The 9,766-nt window shown below is 43.0% G+C and overlaps 1 long non-coding RNA gene across 1 annotated transcript; it reads left to right on the top strand.

The window, feature by feature from the left end:
* The first annotated feature begins 60 nt into the window (after positions 1-60).
* On the top strand, positions 61-6,866 carry LOC126486534 (uncharacterized). The gene is made up of 3 exons (XR_007588144.1): positions 61-132; positions 2,494-2,553; positions 6,508-6,866. It is a non-coding gene; the product is annotated as an uncharacterized lncRNA (long non-coding RNA).
* Positions 6,867-9,766: the final 2,900 nt, after the last annotated feature.

Raw genomic sequence — 9,766 nt, 5'->3', positions numbered from 1 at the left:
CCGCTCCCGGCCGCGTGCAGACGGAATGTCTGCGCAAGCGCCGAGGCTCGGCCGGTTGGCTGGCTCGCTACAGCGCTTGCGTACAACTACAAGGGCGGGTGCTGGGGTTGAGGCTTTGAATTAATGCTGCAGGTGAGGTCTTGAAACTCTTGTTTTGTCCATCAGTTCTCGTCCGACCGTGAAAGTCAAGAAAGGCACGTCAGGGCTGGAGAGATGGCTCAGCGGTTAAGAGCATTGCCTGCTCTTCCAAAGGTCCTGAGTTCAATTCCCAGCTACCACATGGTGGCTCACAACCATCTGTAATGACATCTGGTGCCCTCTTCTGGCCTGCATACATGCAGACAGAATATTGTATACCTAATAAGTAAATAAATAAATAAAGGAAGGCCCTTAAGCCTTAAAATTAAAAAAAAAAAAAAGGCACGACAGTTTTTCACTTTTTATTGCAGCTTTTGCAACCGGGAGGAATAGTGGTGCGGGGATAGCGGCCGTGGCCGGAAGGGTTGAGGAGGCAGTGGAAGTTGTTTGCTCACAGGGTGGGGCGGGTACGGCCCTTTTCTGCCCCCGAGCATGCTGGGAGTTGTGGTTTACCTTTTCTAGACTCTATTTTTTCTTTAAACAAACCAAAATCCTGTTTTTTAGATGTACTCACTTTTTTTTTTTTTTTAAATTTTGTGAGCCACATGGCATGCCTGGTGCACGAGGAGGTAAGAAGAGGAAGTCCGATCCCTTGGAACTAGAGTTTAGAATAGTTGTGATCCGCCATGTAGACGTTGGGAACTGATCCCGCGTTCTCTGCAGCATCAGCTAGTGCTCTTAACTGTTTTCCTATTTTTTTTTTTTTAAGAAAAGAGATTTATTTATTTACCTACATGGTTCTACATGCATGTATGCCTGCATGACATAAGAGGGCACCACATCTCAGTTGCTGGAAGTTGAACTCAGGACCTCTAAAACAGCCAGGGCTCTTAACCGCTGAGCCATCTCTCCAACCCCAGTTCTAAGGGTTTTTTGGGGTTTTGGGGGTTTTTGTTGTTGTTGTTGTTTTGGTTTTTCGAGACAGGGTTTCTCTGTGGCTTTGGAGCCTGTCCTGGAACTAGTTCTTGTAGACCAGGCTGGCCTCTGCCTCCCGAGTGCTGGGATTAAAGGCGTGCGCCACCTCCTCCCTGCTAAATTCTAAGTTTTTTTTACCTCTTGGGAAAATACATTTACGGCAGTAAGACATAATGAACGAGGACTACTCACCTTCCTGCAATAACCTATTTTATCTCGGGTGTATTATTCACCGCTCACCCCGACCACCAATCTTCAGACAAAGGAGAGGGAGCTAGAGTTTTTAAATTACCCTATTACCATGTGAGCTCCACAATTGCCCCGGAACTCCCCACAGAGTCCAGGCTGGCCTCAAATTGGAGGTTACCTTCTTGCCAGAGTATCCCACGTAGGAAAAAAAAGACTCTAGAAGTTAAACACTTAGAAGACACGAAGATCCATGACATGTTTGTGATGGATTTGGTATGGTCTGTCTTCTTCAGTGAAAAGACAATGAAACAAATAACCCCAAGCACTCGGGAGGCAGAGGCAGGCGGATCTCTGTGAGTTCGAGGCCAACCTTGTCTACAAGAGCTGGTTCCGGGACAGGCTCCAAAGCTACAGAGAAACCCTGTCTCGAAAAACAAATAAAAGAAAATGATCCAGTTAAGAACAATCATTTGGGCCGCACGGTGATCGCTCATGCCTTTAATCCCAGCAGCACTCAGGAGGCAGAGGCAAGCAGATCTCTGGGAGTTCGAGGCCAGCCTAGTCTATAAGAGCTAGTTCTGGGACAGGCACCAAAGCAACAGAGAAACCCTGTCTCGAAAAACAAAACAAAACAAAACAAAAACAACCATTTGCCTTGTGTGGTGGCACACTCCTCTAATGAACTCCTGAGCCTGAGTCAAGAGGAGAGCGATTTTGATGACTTGTTAGCCTGGACTACATACATCCGGGGGTGATTAAGAGGGTATACTGCTCTTGCAGAGAACCTCAGTTCAGTTCCCAGGACTGATGTCTGGCTGCTCACAGCCACCTGTAACTCCAGCTCCAGGGGGATCTACAAACATAGGCACATATACACATACACATAACTAAACCTTTTAAAAAGCAGATACCTGGAGCTAGAGAGATGGCTCAGAGGTTAAGGGCACTCACTGACTGCTCTTCCAGAGGTCCTGAGTTCAACTGGTGGCTCACAACCATCTGTAATGAGATCTGGTGCCCTCTTCTGGTCTGCAGCATATATGTAGGGAAAATGTTGTATACATAATTAATAAATAAATCTTTAAAAAAAAATAAAAAGCAGATACCTGTATTAACTATGAGACAATATACACTATCATATTTCTGCCTCCCAACATTAGAGTAGCTGTAGCCAGTTTGGATCTGCTGGGGCTGGGGCAAGCTTAGGAAACACAAGGCTTGTTTGACTGTGGTCTTCTGATTCTTTTCCAGGCACTGCACCTGTTGCTGTTGAGATGGAGCAGCAGACTAGTAATCCTACTGACCAAAAAGGTGTGTCATGGGCCCCATCCCCTTCCTCAAAAAGGTGTGTCATGGGCCCCCATCCCCTTCCTCAAAAAGGTATGTCACGGGCCCCCATCCCCTTCCTCAAAAGCCAGCCCTCTTTATTTACCAGCATTCATTGTTTTTTTAATTTTTGTTTGCTTGTTTGTTTTCAAGACAAGGTTTCTATGTGTAGCTTTGGAGCCAGTCCTGGAACTTGCTCTTGTAGACCAGGCTGGCCTTGAACTCACAGAGATCCGCCTGCCTCTGCCTCCCGAGTGCTGGGATTAAAGGCCTGCACCAACACTGCCCGGTTTACTCGACATTTGCAGAAATGACTCTGGTTTTGTGTTTGTTTGGCCCGGTAACTTAGTTATTTGGAAAGGACATGTGGGGATTTTTTGGGTGAAGGAGGAGATAGCTCTCACTTCATAGCCATAGTTGTCCTGGAATTCATCTTGTAGCCTAAGTGGCCTCAAATTTGAGACAACTCTTTTGCCAAAGCACCCCACATCCCAATACTGGGATTATAGGCATGGCCTGCTGCATCCAGCTTTTGTTGTTGTTGTTGTACACACAGGGTTTCTCGTGTGTACTCCTGGCTGTTCTGGACAAGACTCTGTAGACCAGGCTGGCCTTGAACTCACAGAGATCCACTCCGGAGTGCTGGGGTTAAAGATGTGCACTGCCACTGCCAGCATTTTTTTTTTTTAGATTCTTGCTATTATAGCCCATCCTGGCCTCCAATTTGCAATAGACCTGCCACAGGCTCCCAGCTGCTGAGATAGTAGGCATGTACTACCACGCCAGGCTTTGATATGTTCTTTTTATAGAGTTTCTCAGTAAGTAGAACACAGCTGTGCAGTCTGAAGACCCAGGTTTAATTCTGGCATTGTTATGTGACAGTTGTAGAATCCTGACTACATTTCCCAAACATGGGATTCCTCAAGTATAGTGCTGCTAATACTACCTACTTCTCCTTTTGTTTTTTTTTTTGTTTGTTTGTTTGTTTTTCGTTTTTTGGGGTTTTTCCAGACAGGGTTTCTCTGTGGTTTTGGAGCCTGTCCTGGAACTAGCTATTGTAGACCAGGCTGGTCTCGAACTCACAGAGATCCGCCTGCCTCTGCCTCCTGAGTGCTGGGATTAAAGGCCTGTGCCACCACCGCCCGGTTTACTACCTACTTCTTAGGATCATTGTAAAAGATATCTGAGGGCCTGGGGATATGGCTCAGTGGATAAAGTCCACTGGCCAGACAGTCTAGCAGAATTGATAAGCTCCAAATTTTATGAGGGTCTCTGTCTCAGAGAAATAAAATGAGGCTAGCTGTGGCGGCCAGTGAACCTTAATCCCAGCACTCAGGAAGCAGATACAGGTACATCCCTGTGACTTTGTGGCCAAGCTGCTCTACATGGTGAGTTCCAGGACAGCCAGGGCTACATAGAAAGACTCTGCTCCCACCCCTTCCCCCCAAAAAAAGGATATTGAAAAATAAAGTTGAGTGAACTGGAAACATGGCTCAACAGTGTGGGATTCCCTTTCTGTTAATCTGTGTATTGCCACGAGGCTGTGGTTTATCAGAAAGGTTCTGGGTCCTTCCCCTTTGGCAGCTACATGGCGTGTCCCTGACTACTTTCTCTGTACATCTCTGTTCGGATTTCTTGCCTGGTTTATTCTGCCCTTCCATAGGTTGAATCCCACATCAGTTAAGAGCACTGATTGCTCTTCCAGAGAACACAGGTTAAATTACCAGCACTCACATGACAGCTCACAACTGTCTATAATTCTGATTCCAGATGCCCTCACCTGGCCTCCAAGGTCACCAGGTATGCATGCAGGCAAAGTGCCCATACATAAAATTAGACAGGTGGAGAGTAACTGAGGAAGATAAGTGAGGTAGACCTCTGGCTGCCACACACAGGCACATACACAAACACACACAAAAGAAATATGCATGTATGTATATATGTGGTGCATACACATGTATTAGAGGCTGCACATGAGGACCTTATCCTATAAACCCAGCCCTCAGAAGTCTGAGAATAGCTGCAAATTCCAGGGTAGCCTGAGCTGCATTGCCCTGTCTCAAAAAAGCAATGTTTATGTGTGTGTGATATTGCATACATGAGAAGCAGAGGCAAGAGGGTGGTCACAGGTTCAAAACCTGCCTGGGACATACAGTGAGTTCCAGGTCAACCAGGATTGTATCTCCATACCCTGTGTCAGAGAGATGGTTCAGCCATTAAGAGCACTGGCATTTCTTCCAGAGGACTGAGTGCCCAACACCCACATGGCAGCTTACAGTGGTCTGTAACTCCAGTTCCAGGTGATCTGGTCCTCTCTTTCTGGCCTCCAAAGGAACCAAGCATGATGTATTACACATGCATACCTTCAGGCGAAACTCTCAGAGACATAAAAAATGATCAAAGATTTGATTCAAAAAACAAACAAACAAACAAAAAAGAGCGGCTGATAGAGCAAAGGAGACTTCCGATTTTGTAGGATTTAGACATTGCCAAGCTTGGCATGAGTATGTGAAATGGGCATTATAGGCAATTTCTTCTGTGGTACTTTCAACAATGGACAAGAATAAGACATTTTTCTTGGCAGATGTATGTCCCACACCTCTTATCCCAGCACTTGGGGAAGTGGAGGTAAGAAGGTCAGAGTACAATGAGACCCTGCCTCAAAAAGGGGGAAAGAAAAAACCATCTTTCCTAACAACACTGGACACACCCTTGTCCCCAGACTTCTTTGTTTTAACCCTGTCTGAGGTTATTCCTCAGGGCATTTCCTCCAGCTCCACGGACACACTGGAGGCACTTGCTATCTTAGACCTGTGTAAATAAATGAATTAGTTAATTTTCCTGTCCTTTCCCCATCAGTGCTGGGGATCAAACCCAGGGTCTTACCCAGGTTAGGCAAATGCTCTACAATTGCGCTAAACCGCCAGCCCTATCCTTTCTTGATCTTTTAAAATTATACGCATATTTGTTCAAAGGTACATTCCAAAGCTCGTAAGTGCATGCCACTGTGTGTATATGCATGTCAGAGGCCAATTGGCCAAAGTTGGTTCTCTCCTTCTACAATGTGAGTTCTGGGGATTGAACTCAAATTCTCAGGCTTGGTTCCCATTGCTTTTACCCCAGAGCCATCTTGCCATTCCCTTCTCTTTTCTTTTTTATAGAGGGTCTTGCTCAGTAGTAGGTTGGCTTTGGCAGCCCCATTGTTAAACATGCTACTGCGGTTACTTCCTCCTCCGTCTGTCCACAGTCTCATAGACTTGAACTCAGTGTGTAGCCGAGGATTCTAGAACTCCTGATCCTCCTGCTTCCACCACTTTACCTATTTTATGTGATCCTGGGGATCGAACAGTGGACTGAGCTCCACCTTGGCCCACACCTCCCAAGGTCTCTGCTGGGCCCGGCTTTGCTGCTCGCCATTGCCATTCACTGCTGTTCTCTATACTCTGCCGCTCTGTTTTATCCTTCAGACACTTAAGGAACTTTCTTTCTTTCTTTCTTTTTTTTTTTTTTTTTGCTAAAGGGAGCTAACTTTCTTTTTTCTTTTCTTTTCTTTCTTTTTGATGGGGAGGAAGGGTGTTTCAAGACAGGGTTTCTCTGTGTAGCCTGGTTGTCCTGGAAGTTACTCTGTTGACCAGACTGGCCTCGAACTCTCAAACTCAGAGAACCACCTGCTTCTGCCTCTGGAGTGCTGGGATTAAAGGCGTGTGCCACCACCACTGGCTCTTATTTCTGTAGCTTCTTTATTCCCTTTTAGTGGCTAACTAGCAATTTGACCTTTTGCCCAAACTTAGTGCCTGCCACCCCTTGTTCTTATAGGCATTTCTGTTTCATTTCCTACTTTCACCTTGAAACCTTTGTGATTATTATTAGATGATTAGATTATAATTAGATATAATCAAACTGCCTCGAGTACAAAAGGTAATTTAGGGATTTGTGCAGTTTCAGGTGCTCAAGAACTTCAGAAGCCAGCTATCTGGGACTGGAAACATCTGTTCTTCCTTCTGTCATTGTCCTTCCTTGTAGGGATAAGTCCCACCCCTTAGGGGGCGTGTTCGCCTCAGGCTAAAGTTTGCCTATAAATTTGGCGAGCATGCTCCCAGCCCTCGCTTCTGCTTTCCTGGTCTCCACGGGAATGGTGGTTCTGTAAGTGTATTCCTCCATTAAAGCTGTCTATATTTTGACAATCTGTCTGCATTTGCTTACGCCGTTACATTTTGGTGCCCAACGTGGGGCTATTTTGCCCCCGACTCAAGCGCATAGCCTGCTAGCTAACACAGCATGCTACTGGGTGTCATTTTCTTAGTTCGTGACTCAGGCCCCAGGCCCATAATATCCATAATATTGTATACATAATAAATAAATAAAAATATAAAAAAAGAAGACATTTGATTTAAAAAATAATAAAAAAAAAAGAAAAAATCAGGTAAATGGAGAATGGTGAAAGATCTCAGGGCCATAACAAGGTTTTTCAACCTATGGGCCCTCTACAATCTGGAATTCCTTTGCCCTCTTTATTACCAAAAGGATGGCCTCTCATAGTTATTGATTTAAAGGATTGTTTTTTCACTATGCCTTTACAAAAAAAAGATAGAGAAAAATTTGCCTTCACAGTGCCTACTTATAACAATTCTCAACCTTCGAGGAGGTACCACTGGGCCGTCCTCCCCCAGGGTATGTTAAATAGTCCCTCCTTGTGCCAATATTTTGTGAATCAACCATTACAAATTATCCGCAAGAAATTTCCCAAATCGATAATATATAACTACATGGACGACATTTTGTTATCCGATTCAAACATGGATACCTTGAACAGACTATTTGAAAAAAATAAAGATACTTTTACCTAAATGGGGATTGCAAATTGCTCCTGAGAAGATACAGAAGGGAGATTCTGTTAATTATTTAGGTTATAAAATAGGTTTACAAAAAATTAAGACACAAAAGGCACAAATTAGGAGAGATCGCCTATGGACCCTTAATGACTTTCAAAGACTGTTAGGAGACATTTCCAGTCTATGACCAGCTATTGGGATAACACCTGATCTAATAATTCATTTGAACAAAACCTTGGATGGTGATAAAGATTTAAACAGTCCCAGAGAATTAACAGCTGAAGCAGAAAAGGAACTGACAATGATTGAGGAAAAATTACAACAGGCACATGTGGACAGGGTGAATCCAGAGCTCGATTGTATTCTCGTCATACTACCATCAAAAATTTCTCCTACAGGAATTTTAATGCAGAGAGATGAATGACATTATCTTGGAATGGATCTTTTTACCACATAAACCAAGTAAAAAACTGAAAACTTATGTGGAAAAAGTCGCCGAGTTAATTATAAAAGGAAAGCTGAGACTTCGTCAATTAGCAGGCATAGACCCAGCAGAAATTATAGTGCCTTTCACTGCTGATGAACTAAAGAAATTATGGGAAGATAATGAACCATGGCAAAGAGCTTGTGCTAGTTTTTTGGGAGATATTAATAACAATTATCCAAAAAGCAAGAGGCTTAACTTCATAAAGAGAACTTCATGGATCCTTCCTCGAATCGTCCGTGATGCTCCAATAACTGGAGCCCGTACATTCTATACTGATGCCAATAAAACAGGGAAGGCAGGTTACAAATCGGAAGACTTGGGTAAGGTGGAACAAAGTCCTTATGATTCTGTCCAGAAGGCAGAATTATATGCCATTCTTATGGTGCTAAGGGATTTTAGAGAACCTATTAATATAGTTACTGATTCGCAATACGCAGAAAGAGTTATTTTACATATTGAAACTGCTGAATTTATACCTGATGATACAGAACTAACCTCATTGTTTATCCAGGTTCAAGATTTGATCAGGAACAGGCTCTGCCCTATGTACATAACACACATCCGATCCCATACGGGTCTGCCAGGTCCTCTAGCACAAGGTAATGCAGAAATTGATCAATTATTGATTGGTAGTGTGCTACAAGCCTCTAAACTTCATAAAAAAACATCATGTTAATAACAAAGGTTTGAAGAAAGAGTTTTCTATCACATGGCAACAAGCTAAGGAGATTGTAAAGAAATGCCCTACTTGCTCTTTCTATAACCAAACGCCACTGCCTGCAGGGGCTAATCCAAAAGGGCACCCAAAGGAATAAAATCTGGCAGATGGATGTGTTCCACTTTACAGAATTTGACAAATTAAAATATGTTCATCACACCATTGACACTTATTCAGGCTTTCAGTGGGCAACCGCTTTAAGTTCAGAAAAAGCTGATTCAGTAATCACTCATTTATTAAAAGTCATGGCTATCATGGGTATATCTACACAAATCAAGACGGATAATGGTCCTGCTTATGTCTCTAGGAAAATGAAACGGTTTTTTGATTATTACAATATCAAACATGTCACAGGTATACCATACAATCCTACAGGTCAAGTAGTCATAGAAAGATCAAATCAAACTATAAAGGATATGTTGAACAAACAGAAAGGGGTGGAAAACACCCCCAGAAATAGGTTACATAATGCTTTGTTAACCTTGAATTTTCTCAACGCTAATGAGAAGGGACCAACGGCTACAGAAAGACATTGGATAATGAAAAAGTCTACTAAACTAAATCAACCAGTTTATTTCAAAGATGTGCTGACGTCACAATGGAAGCCAGGAGATGTGCTGCGTTGGGGAAGGGGTTTTGCTCTTATCTCCACATGTGAGAAAAAATTGTGGATACCGTCAAAATTATTCACAAGGACCGCGAGCATACTGATGGTAAGGAATACAGATATGTTGGGGGCAGGGTTCTTTTCTTATCTCCACAGGAAAATACTCATCTTAAAAGAAATTAAGGGACCCTAAATATTTAATTACTGATGGATGGACACATTTTGTAAGTATTAATTTATATATATATATGTCTTATTAAACATTTCTTTATAAATATGTAGAGCTGGTTTTGAAGTTGGACTCTGGCTCAGTCCCTCTCCAATTCCAAGCCTGTTAGTAAGAGAAAAACCCAGAGTTTCTGGAGTTTCTGTCTCATGTCAAGAGCCATGATATGGGACAGAAAGAAATATGAGTTAGAAAACATCTTTGCTTTTCTTTATTTCTATCATACTTTTCACTGAATATATCTATCATGCCTTTCATTGAGTATATATATGTATGTCTATATATGTCTATATGATTAATGTTTAAGTTTTTCACAATGAACAAGGAG

This window comes from Alexandromys fortis, unplaced genomic scaffold, assembly GCF_014885135.2.
Source record: "Alexandromys fortis isolate MF-2015 unplaced genomic scaffold, M_Fortis_MF-2015_v1.1 scaffold_152, whole genome shotgun sequence".
NCBI lineage: Eukaryota > Metazoa > Chordata > Mammalia > Rodentia > Cricetidae > Alexandromys > Alexandromys fortis.
The sequence above is the reverse complement of the archived record's forward strand: the minus strand, read 5'-3'. Positions and strand labels throughout refer to the sequence as shown.